Source organism: Rattus norvegicus, chromosome 10, assembly GCF_036323735.1.
Source record: "Rattus norvegicus strain BN/NHsdMcwi chromosome 10, GRCr8, whole genome shotgun sequence".
Taxonomy (NCBI): Eukaryota; Metazoa; Chordata; class Mammalia; order Rodentia; family Muridae; genus Rattus; species Rattus norvegicus.
Window position 1 is genome coordinate 83,782,501 of NC_086028.1, and position 11,634 is coordinate 83,794,134.

The following is an 11,634-nucleotide window of genomic DNA, read 5'->3' on the forward strand; positions in this document are numbered from 1 at the left end:
GAGCTTGCCAAGGCCTGGAGAAGAGCTCATCTTAGATGACACACTTGCCCTCAGCTGACCCACCAGCTCAGAGTCCTTTGACCCTTACTTACCCTACCTTCCTAAGCCAACATCCAAAGAAGCCTTTTTTCCTCTGGTGCCTTGTCCTCTGTGGAGACCTGTTGCTTAGCAACCACTACTGCCTTCTTCCTAATAACTCACAGGGACTGAGAGATATAATATCTGTCTCTATATTCAGTTCCTCTCCCTTGTCTATTTATATTTAATAACTGAAACAGTGTCTTGAGTTCCCTTGGCACCTGTTTTAGAGGGCTCTTAGAAAGATTAGGCAGCATCCTGCAGACCGTTACACCTGAGGAAGAAGAAGAAGGAAGAATAGGAAAGGGAAGCTGTGGACGGTCTTCTCCTAAGTATGGTTGGAGAGAGGGAGAGAATGACATCATGAACTGTGGCAAGGAGCCATCCATTTCTAGGGTCAATGCTAGGATCAGGAGTGGACCCAATAGCTAACATTCCAGGCTAGTCCTTTTTCACTTCCCACCCACCCTGGGGTGCTTCTTGACCATTTCCAGTCCAAGTCCCTCTTACGTTTATTTTGTTCCTTTTTGTTTTTGAGACAGAGTTTCTCTGTGTAGCCCTAGCTGTCCTGAGACTTGCTGTGTAAACCAATGTAGTCTTAGACTACTGAGAGATCTGCCTGCCACTGCCTGAGTGCTAGGATTAAAGGCATGTGTGACCACACCCTGTAATATTTCTATGTCTGAGGGGCTCATCCTAGTGTCTGGTGCTGTGATAAAGGAAGTCCTTCTAGGGTCCTGGGTATCTCCCAAAGCTTTCTGGCCACTAGGAAACAATTCTGAGCACTTTACCAGAAAACCCTCAACCGAATTGACAGTGGAAACTATACAATCTCATTGAAAATGAGACTCAAAGTGGCTTATATTAGAAGTCAGTCCTGGACATGGTGGTAAGCACCTCTAATCCCAGGACTCAAGAGGCAGAGGCAGGTGGACTGCCAGGAATGCAAGGACTACGTACATGGGTTATATAGTAAACAGCAGGCCAGAGTTCATAATAAAACCCTGTCTCCAAAAAGAGTCAAGGCTAAGGCTTGATTTCACCTATTCTTACTCGCCTATGTTCTGGGCTATTCTACTTAATCTTCTAAACTTGTTATAGCTAGATCTGTACAGCAGCAACATTTACCTTGTTAGACCTTAACAGACCAATTAAAGTGATACATGAAAGAAAACACCCTGAAATTGGACAAATTCAATTTAAATATTTTTCAAAGATTTATCTTATGTATGTGTGTGTGTTTTCATGCATACCAGAAGAGGGCATTGGATCCCATTACAGCTGGTTATGAGCCACCATGTGGTTGCTGGGGATTGAACTCAGGACATGTAAAAGAACAGCCAGTGCTTTTAACCACTGAGCCATTTCTCCAGCCCCTAAATATTAAGGTAGGAAGTATCCTAGTTTCTGGGAAGAGGATGGTATATTGAACTGGTCCCACTGGGCTTCCCACAGCCCTTCCCACAGCCCTCCAAACTGCCAGCTTCCATTACATTGTTGACATTAAGGCCTCTGGTCAGTGGCAATTCAAATGAAACAGGCCCCTTGGGATGGAATCATGTGGTGTCCTTTTGTTGTTGTTGTTTTGTATTTTTTGTTTTGTTTTGTCTTTTTGAGACAGGGTTTCTCTGTGTAACAGCCCTATCCTGGAACTCTCTTTGTAGACCAGGCTGGCCTGGAACTCACAGAGACCTTCCTGTGATCTGCCTCCTGAGTGCTGGTATTAAAGGCGTGCACTATCATGCCTGGTTTATGTGGTGTCCTTTTTATCTTTCTTACCTTCCAGTCCCAACCTTAGACTTTTGGACCAAAGTTTATAGCCTAAATGGCTAATACAGCATTCATAATGGTGTGTCCTCTTCCACTGTCTCTCTGTCCGCCCCCCCCCGCCCCCTCCCTCCCTCTCTCCCTCCCCCCCTCTCTGATACACACAGACAATTCTACTTTCCCTGGCCAGTACCTTCCTTGCTAGCCATCATGCTAGCTCACAGACATGCAATTGTACCCACCAAACCCCCCTTCACTAAACCTCTTCCAACCCGAACCTTCTGTGGGAGACAGATGGGGTGTCTGCAATAGAAAAGGCTCTGGGCTCTACGCCGCCTTAGTAAGCAGCCCCCTCCGTCTCCCCACTACTCCCCCCTCCCCACCTAAGACACTCAGATTCACCCTGGGCAGACCTGGTTGCTGCTGAGGATTCCATCTCTCTCCTCAGGCTCAGAAGGAGAGCTAGGATAGCATTTTCCTCTTGAGACCTAGACCCTTCATGGAAGTACAGTGCAAAGGAAGTCAGTCTCAGTCCCTGTGTGATAGAATCGATGTGGGACCTGTGTGGTCTTTCACTGAGAACTGGGTGGCTAGGGTCTAGGACCCGAGTTGATGGAAGAGGCTAAGCCTGTGCAGCATCTTTGTTCTGGGTCCCTGGAGGGAAACTCAGCTTGGGAAAGGGAAACAGAACTAGCATTGCAGAGCACCAACTGTGAGCCAGGCACAGTGCCAGAGCATTTCCATACCTGCACTCAACCAGGAAGGGAGGAGTCAGTGTTTGTCTCGGGCCCTCAGCATCACATAACACAGGGAGTCACCTAGCCTTTGCTTTTGTGGTATTGCCACCAGTCTTCTACTCCCAGGCTGGTGGTCTTCTCTCTTCTGTATGCTGACTTCTCCACATTCCATCAGGTCAGCCCTCCTCCTGTTATGCTTTTTCATGGTGCTCTATGTCCTGTTTTCTGAGGTCTTCGCATAATTCATTTTTGTTTGTGCAGCCATTTGAATTTTTCAAAATTATATGTATGTGTGTGGGTTTGTATACATGAGGGCAGGTACCCACAGAAGTCAGAAGAGGGCATCAGATCCCTGGAACTGGAGTTGACTGATCAGCTGTGAGCCCCTTGATGTGTGTGCTGGGAACTTGAATTCAAGTCCTCTGCAAAGGCAGTATTCATGCTCCACCACTGAGTGGTCTCTTTAGTCCTTTGTTTAGCCATTTGAGTGACAGTCTTTGTTCGCTTGGATGACAAGTTCCAAAAGAACAGTTTGTGTTCACCTATGTGTTCTCAGTACCTAGTACAGTGCCCAGCATAAAACAGTTATTTGGAAAGTATTTGTTGAATGAATGATAGAAGAGATATATCTCTGGCCTAAACTTATTAACTGCTTCTTTACCCCAGAGCTGAGGTGTGTGAACCAAGACGGAGGGTATGTGGGGAGTCAAACCACCTCATTTGCCATCATGACAAAACTAACACTAGTCCTAGTCACACTCTGCCAGAGCATAGCCACCCCTGCCTATTCCTTGAGTTCTTAGATGGCCAGGAAAGCCCAAAGACCAGATAATCCCACCCATCCCCATTTGGAGGCCTGAAGTCAGTCATGTGATCTTAAGGGAGGGGAGTCCATCAGGACAGGGTGCACTAAGAAAACTCCTCTTTACTGCCTTGGCCAAGCTACAGAGACCATCTGGTGTCACCCCTCTGTTTGCTTCTGTCCTCTTTTTCTGGGCTTTGGAAAGGATGGAAGACAACGTAGCAGAGAAAGGAGCTGCTGTTCCTTGAAATGCCTGGGGGCTGAGTTCAGAGCCTCAGCCAGGTGACTGGAGCACATGGACACAGCATCCAGGAGCACCACGTCCAGCCAGACCTTGGGAAGCAAGTAGACCTATAGGTGGTATACTGCCACCAGCCCAGAGTTTTATCTGGCTCCTTTGCCCTCTGTCTGACCTCAAATACCATCCCCCTGTCTGTGGGGAGTTCAAGCCTAGTAGTTCCTTGCTCTCACTAGCCATTCCATATTCCTAACCTTGTACATACACAGTTACCAATCTTGCAGTCCAACTGAGCCATCACAGTTCCAGTACCCAGCCCTCACAGCAGCTTTTCAGCCGGGCTCCTGATGGTACCCCTTAGTACCCAGATATCTGGGGTCCTGGATCTGGAAACCATTCTGGGCAGTGCTGCTCTCTCTGACCCTACTTGTTCTCTGGGTCTCTTAATAAAACAGGACAACTCAGGCTGCAGGCCAAGTCCTTGTGTCCTCATCAAAGGCAGCATCTGTCCCCCTCCAAAAAAGATGACCCTGCTGAGAGGAGGTGAGGCAGGCACATGAGAGAAACCCCAATCTTGCCTGGATTCTCACACCGGATTCCACTACAGGCATAGATTGTGGGTGAGGACCCAGTCAGACACAGAGGCCTACACACATGCCCTTACAGGCCTGCATGCCTCTGAGCCCCTGCACATGAAAGCCTCTCCTGGGCTTACCCAACTACCTGGGCTGCTGCTGTTGCCAAGCGGCCTTCTTTTATTCATGCGTTGTTTTATTGCTGGCAAATGCTGCTGCTTGCCGCTGTTGGAGGCGTTCCTGCCAAATCCATCCCAACACCTTGGCCTGGCACCAGGGCGGCATGCTAATGTGGAAATTTAAAGAGCCGCTCCGCTTTAAATCGGAATTTTAAATGAGCAGCAGTGCTCTGAGGGGACCCAGGCAAAATCTAACAGTATCTGACCTACCCTTCTCCTCCCATACCCACAAGTTCCTCCTTCCTTTGATATAGACATTGGAGGAGGTAGTGACATGAGACATACTCAGGGAAGAGGGAGCTACCAGGACAGATGAATTAATATAAGTTAGGGTCAAGGAGCTGGGTACCCCCACTTAGAACCAAGAAGGACTTCTTTGCTTAGTCCTATGGGCAAACGGAGGCACGGATTCTGCCCTTAAAGAACCAGGCTTAGGGGTAGTGAAAGTGAGGTCATCTCTCACAAAGAGAAGGCGTGCTCTCCAGGGAAGAGATCAACAGAAGGAGCAGATTCCACCAAGATGAGCAACGTGCACCAGTGCACACTAAGAGGTGTGCACATAGCTGCACATGCAGGGTAGTTAGGATGCTCGCTGGGGCCAACACAGCATGAACCCACACTGTTCACCATCACCCCTGCATGGAAGGAAACCATTCATACTCAGAGCAGCAGTCTCTCTTCACACACCCAGACCACCGCCATCCTAATGCAGAGCAAGCCAGCTTTTGGCAGTTGCTGGTCTGAACTGTGTCTCAGGGTCTTCCATACACCCCTTTCTCAGCTTCTAGCAGCTGCCTTGAGTCAGCTATGGTGACGGACACCTGCAACTTCTCTGCAAGGAGGGGAACAGGAAGCCTCTGAGTTAATCCTGTATACTGTAGTAGCCACAGAATGGAGCATTCTCTGGTGACCACAAAGTGACAGGTTCAAGCATATCATCTGGGAGGGGTGCTGGGTCCATCTTTTGAAAAGTGCCTATGGAGATGACATCAACAGAGCCTCTATCCCTGTGAACCTATAGGTAGCCTTTATTATCAAGAGGCATTGAGTGTATGGCCTCAAGACACCATGCTTAAAGGCTTCATAGTTTTCTAGGTTGATAAGTACCTCAGGAATCTGGATCTGCTCTACCCAGAAGAGGTTCTGTTACAAGTCACTTTGTGGCCTCCACCTGACCTTATGCTGCCAAGCTAAGAGATGCTACCAACCTTCTCCAAGAGTCTTTCTCCCTTGAAGAAGATTCTGGCTCCTCCGAGAACTAGTGTGGCTGCCAGCCAAGGTGCTTGGGGCAGGCCTGGGGCATGCAGCTGGCACTTGCCCACCAGATCCCTGAGGATCAATCTCCTCCACTCTCATGGTCCTACTTAGATGGCTCCTGGATTATAGGGAGAAAGAATTTACTGTTCCCCACTCCCAGAGAAAACTTTGAACTGGAAAGTCTCTCATTTTCCATTCTATTGGAAGTTATTACAGTATCCTTCATCAAGATATGCTAAAGACTACCAGGCAAGACCAAACCCTTAATGTAGGAGACAATCTGGGGAACTTAAGAAGTGAGGTCTGGGCTTGCATTATTAAGGTCAAATGTTTGAGAACAAAGATGTAAGTGAGCTAGGATGTGAATGGGAGGAGCTGAGTGAATCTGCCTCTCTCATCTAATTAGCAACATGCAAACAGTATGCAAATAGCATCCTCTTTGTTTTAAGGCTACTGGGCCTATACTTTTTGGAAGCAGATTGTAAAGAAACCTCCAGGCAGTATCTGAAAACCCCAAGACATGAGACTACTCAGATACAGTATGACGGTGTTCTGTATGGCCTCAATTACCTTTCTGTGGGCCTCAGTTTCCTTATGTGTGAAATGGCAAGATGATAATACTGAATGGTGTCTAAGGCTTCTTCCTAGTGCTGACAATCTGGGGTTCCCTGATTTAGGGCATAGTACAATGCAAGGAGGAGGGATGATTTCATGATTGGGAAGGCAAGACCACTCCCTCAATTCTATCATGCCATCTCCACACTCCTGCCATTCCAAAGTGGACAAGTTTCTGAAGACAGATTTGTGTCCCACCCATGCCTTTATCCACAGTTTCCTCTCCCTTGAATGTTCTTCCTGTTTCAGCTGGACTCCAGCTCCAAAGCTTCTCTAACCTCTCTGCTCCCCAGTCACAGCAAGACACTGCTTCTTAGAGCCTCCGTGCAGTGTGTACGCTGCTATCCTTTGCTAGTCTTGATTCAAGACTGAATCTTAGGGCTGAGGAGATGGCTCAGCTTTTGCAGAGGAGCTGAGTTTGGTTCCCAGCACCTACAGTTGTGAGCCGCTGTAACTCCAGCTCCAAGGGTCAATTACTTTTGTATTCCTTAAGCACCCACATACAGATGCATACACATAATGGGGATTGAACCCAGGGTCTCAGGATCTCTTGCTAGAATTATACACTGAACTACAACCCTAGTCTTTAAATACGTTTTAGTTTGAGAGAAGGCCCCTCTGAGTTGCCCAAGCAGGCCACAAATTTAAGAAAATCTAGGCCCAGCCTCCCTAGTAGCTATAATTATAGGCATGCCTTTATCTGACTAAAGATACATGGGGTGGGGCTGGAGAAATGGCTCAGCTGTTAAGAGCACTGGCTCCTTTTCCAGTGGTCCTGAGTTCAATTCCCAGCAACCACATCTGCTCACAGCCATCTGCAATGGGATCCGATGCCCTCTTTTAGTGTAATCATAGATATAAACTAAGTAAATCTTTAAAAAAAAAAAAAAACGGGCTGGAGAGATGGCTCAGTGGTTAAGAGCACTGACTGCTTTTCCAGAGGTCCTGAGTTCAAATCCCAGCAACCACATGGTGGCTCACGACCATCTGAGATCCAATATCTTCTTCTGGTGTGTCTGATGGCTACAGTGTACTCATATAAATAAAATAAATAAATCTAAAAAAAAAAACAAAATATCAATCAACCAGACTCCCCAAAGCTCCTAGTGACTAAACCACCAACCAAAGAGTCCACATGGAGCAACCCATGGCTCCAGCTGCACGTGTAGCAGAGGATGGCCTTGTCAGGCAGGCATCAATGGGAGGAGAGTCCCTTGGTCCTGTGAAGGCTCCATGCCCCAGTGTAGGGGAATGCCAGGGCAGGGAGTGGGAGGGAGTGGGTGGGTAGATGGGGGAGCACCCTCATAGAAGCAGGGGGAAGAGGAAAACAGGAATGGGGATAACATTTGAAATGTAAATAAAAGAAAAAATGAATTAAAATTTTAAAAAATCCATGGGATGACATTTGAAGCCCACCATGTGACCCAGAATAGCCCCTATCTTATCTATGAAGACCTTCTTTCAGGTGAGGCAACATTTAAACTAGAAAGGAGGTGACTGAGGCTCAAGGAGACCCAGTTCCCCGCCAAAGGTCACATGGCTGTTAGATGACGGAGCCAGAAGCCCACCCAGTGAGCTTGACAATGCTGTCTGTGTCACCAGCAGCCTCTACTTGTACCCCTGGCTCCCAGGCCCTGGCACAGACTCTCAGCTGAATGAACAAGCAGGAAGAGTAAGATGGGCGGGCAGGGGAGAGAAAGGTGAGGCCTTCCCATAGTGTAAACCTGGCTTACTTCTGCCTCACGACTCCTCACACACCTCCACCAACCCTGACCCTCTTTTCAGAAGTCTGGAAGCCCCCAGTCTGCAGCTCCCTGCCGACAACTCCTGCCCAGAATGGAGGCACAGTGCCTAGACTTCAGGCAAGAGTTATCAAATCACAGAACCAGAGGGACATCTGGAGGTCACCTCATCCAGCCCTGTGCCCACAGCCAGTCCAGCTCACAAAGACAGACAGATTGGTAGGCAGCAGAAAGGCGAGTTGCTTCCTCTTTCTTCAGCCTCCTTTCTCACTTGTCAGACAATTTCAAATAGCTGTCCTTACTCACAACCTTCCAGACCAGCATGATACTGAAAGCTGGTCAGAGCCAGCTCAGTCCCCGATTGAATTCTCCCAAAAGGCAAGGCTTCTAGCTAAGTCTCTCTACCTTTCTGGGCCTCTAAATTCTTTGCGTGTGGGGGTCGGGGTGAGGAGCAGGGGGAGTGCAAGGTCTTTCTACATCACCAGAGCTGTTCTGAAATTCACTATGTAGACCAGCCTGGCCTTGAACTCACAGAAATCCGCCTGCCTCTGTCCCCAGAGCACTGATGTAGCATGCATCACTACACCTGGCTTAAAATGTTCATCTTTAGAATATAATGGGTAATGGTGACGGTGGATAGGGCAATGCTATCTCATAGGACTATGACAGAGATGATAACGCAGCCCATGGAGAAAGAAATCTAATTACTACAGGTACTGCAGGAATATTTTGTCACACCTCTTCGGCCTCCAGCCAAAACCCATTTCCTCCTGGATAACTCAGGCTCCTTCTCGCCTAACCCAGTCTGGTCTGCCTTGTGCACTAGACTGTGAACTCTAGGCAGGATCATGTTCATTTTTTAATCACCTCCCGTTCCCTCTCCAGTGTCTAAGACTGTGCTTGGGCATGCAGGCTCCATATATTTGATAAATACACGATTGAGTGTATGAGTCAGAATCCCAGGTTCTGACATCTACCACTAGTCCTCCTCGGTAGGACCCTTTCGGCAGAGTCCAGGCTCCCACCGTTGCGGCCGGGGAAAGTGGTGCTGCCGCTTTAAGATTCTCCCGGGCGTCCTGGGTTGCCAAGGCGCGGTTGCCAGGGGCCTGCGCGGAGCGGCGTCCGGCCTTCACGCGCGGGCGCTGGGTTTCCGTCGCCGCTGCCGTAGCCGCAGCCGCCGCCGGGCTGCGTCGGGCTCGGCTCCTCCGAACCGTCTGGCGGACTTGGCACTGGCCCCCGCTCCTCAGTGCCCCCGCGGTGCGTGGCAGGCTGTGGCTTCATTATCCTGATTGATTCCTCCTGCTCCCCGACACCGTGGGGGCCCCGGCCAAGGAAGGGGGAGGGAAGCGGCATCTGCGGGGCCCATTCCCGTCCCTCCCTCGACCCAGCCGCTCCCCATGCCGCCCGGCTACCGGCCCTCAGCGCCCCGTGGTGGCCAGTCGGATGGGACGGAGTGGGAGCACCCCCCAAATCAGAAAGGTGTCTGGGTGGGGAAGGAGAATGGAGCTGAACTGTGAACTAAGACGAGCAAGACCCAGCAGAATGGAAAAGGTGACATCTCTGAGAAGCGAGGTCTCCTGGGCATCCAAGTATAGTTCTCAGGTGAAGAATCCTGGGTACAGTCAGCCCAGAAACTGGAGGACCTTTAAGCAAGAGGACCAGTCCTCGAAATCGAGTACCCACACCCCGCCCGCAATCAAGGGCTGAAACCTTGGTGGAAAGAAAAGACCTGGGTACCAGGCCTGAAGGTGGAGTGTCTTCACTCTGCCACTTGGCCTGTGATCCGGGTGAGTAACTTCCTTTCCTGGCCACGGTTTGTCTGTACAGTAAGATTCATTAGGTCCTTCCAGCACATCAATGGTTATGTAATTTACAACATGTTGGTGGCAGGGCCCTAAGCAAGTCCACCAGAAACAAGAGGATGCTGGGGGGCTATTAAGGGTGGATCACTTGAGGGAGGTGAGTCTCCTCCACAGATTTAATTCCTTTACTGAGATGACCTGGACCTTCTAGCCAACATTGCTTCCTTTCAGAGTAGAAAGAAAAGCTGCCATGGCATTCATGTTTAATATCTAAGTTCACTCAGGCTCTCTCACCACTCCTATCCCCAGAGCCTGGCTACCAGCCCCCACTAGTGTCCCATCTAAGGATCTGATAAATCTATACGGGACCCTCCAAGTAACTCATGACCACATCCCGGGAAAGGGGGATTTGTGGAGCACTTGAGACCATTTCTTCTAGAACTGTGACAGATTTTGTTGGTGGGTGCAGTTGAGGTCACCATTGCAGTTTTGAAGCCTTTGTGTAGTGTAGGTCAGTCTCTCCTGTGAATCCGGTTCCAATCCGCATTTACTGGGTGACCTGCACAGGGCCAGTAGGTGGCAGTTTGAAAATGGGCACCTGTGGGGCTTGAGGCAGGAAAAGCCACTCTGAGTCTGAGTACAAGGGCGTCTGCAGTAGCAGGACCTCCCAGATTCTAGGACAGTCTACAACATGCTTCTCCTCCCTCCTGAACACAACTTTGACATAGCCTCACTAGAGGAAGGGAAGATCATAAAGTCTGGTTCTTTTTTTTTTTTTTTTGGAGCTGGGGACCAAACCCAGGGCCTTGCGCTTCCTAGGCAAGCGCTCTACCACTGAGCTAAATCCCCAACCCCAGATCATAAAGTCTGAGTCTGTACTTTGTTCTTTCTGTTTTTATTGGGATTACCTGTTTTCATAGCAAACAATTGTTCTAAATTTTTATAAAAATAATATTTATGTTCAAGTGAAAAACCACAATAAAAACATCGCCATTTGATGGGCAGTCATGTAAAATGGTACTCTCACACATAACTAGTAGTCAGGTAATTCAGTATGTGTGTCTAGTGAGGCCTGCCAACCTGTGCTAGAACCTTGGCCAATATGGCCCCATAGGCAGCTGCCTCAGTCTTCCCCAACTGACCTGGCTGCCTGCCCATATCCTTGCTCTTCTGCTCCATCCTCGGTGCTTCCAGCCCTCGGCACTATTAATACAAATGCTGTGAACCCCTCCATGTGGAGTCTCCAGGCAGAAGAGGAAGCCATGGCCGCCTAGTGGCTACCAGGGAGGCTGGCAGGAAGGGGCTTCATCAGGCGTCTCCTGGGAAACAGTGAACTCCCCACAGAAGAGACATTTAACAATAAAATTCCTGCCTTAGAATGTTTGTGTCAGTTCCCCATGCCCTCTGCTCTCCTCTCTCCTCAGGGGAGCCTCTCAGCTCTCACACTGCCTCCCCAAATCCAGTCCTCTTACATGCTCTGAGCTCCTGAAACTTGAGTGTCATCCAGAAAAATGTCCCTGTAGATTCCTGATCCAGGTGGAGAAGCAGAGCCCTAAACCGAGGGTTGGGAGGCCCACATTGTTCTTCCTGCCTCCCCGGGTGGCCCTGGCCGGTTTTAGCCCCTTGCTGAGTCTTGGCTGCCAACTTTTCAAAATGAGGGTGTCAGAGAAGATGTGCCATCGTTATGAGTTCCTGTGTTGTGGCTCCTTCAAAGGCCCTTGAAGAGCGGGGGCTTCTAAGACATTCTTCTCTGCCCCCGGGACAGCTGTCCAGAGAGGCACAACCAGTTACTCAAACCAGCCTGGCCCTTCATCTGCACATGTGTTCATGCTTTTGGAGAGT

The 11,634-nt window shown here is 49.3% G+C and overlaps 1 protein-coding gene across 1 annotated transcript in view; it reads left to right on the top strand.

Annotated features, from left to right (window-relative positions):
• Cdk12 (cyclin-dependent kinase 12) overlaps positions 1-11,176 on the top strand; it is a 96,503-nt gene extending 85,327 nt beyond the window's left edge. The window contains exons 18-19 of the mRNA XM_063268383.1: positions 1-9,777; positions 10,987-11,176. The exon at positions 1-9,777 is cut by the window's left edge and continues 3,133 nt beyond it. The gene's annotated coding sequence lies outside the window, so the exon portion shown is untranslated. The remainder of the gene's footprint in view (positions 9,778-10,986) is intronic.
• Positions 11,177-11,634: the final 458 nt, after the last annotated feature.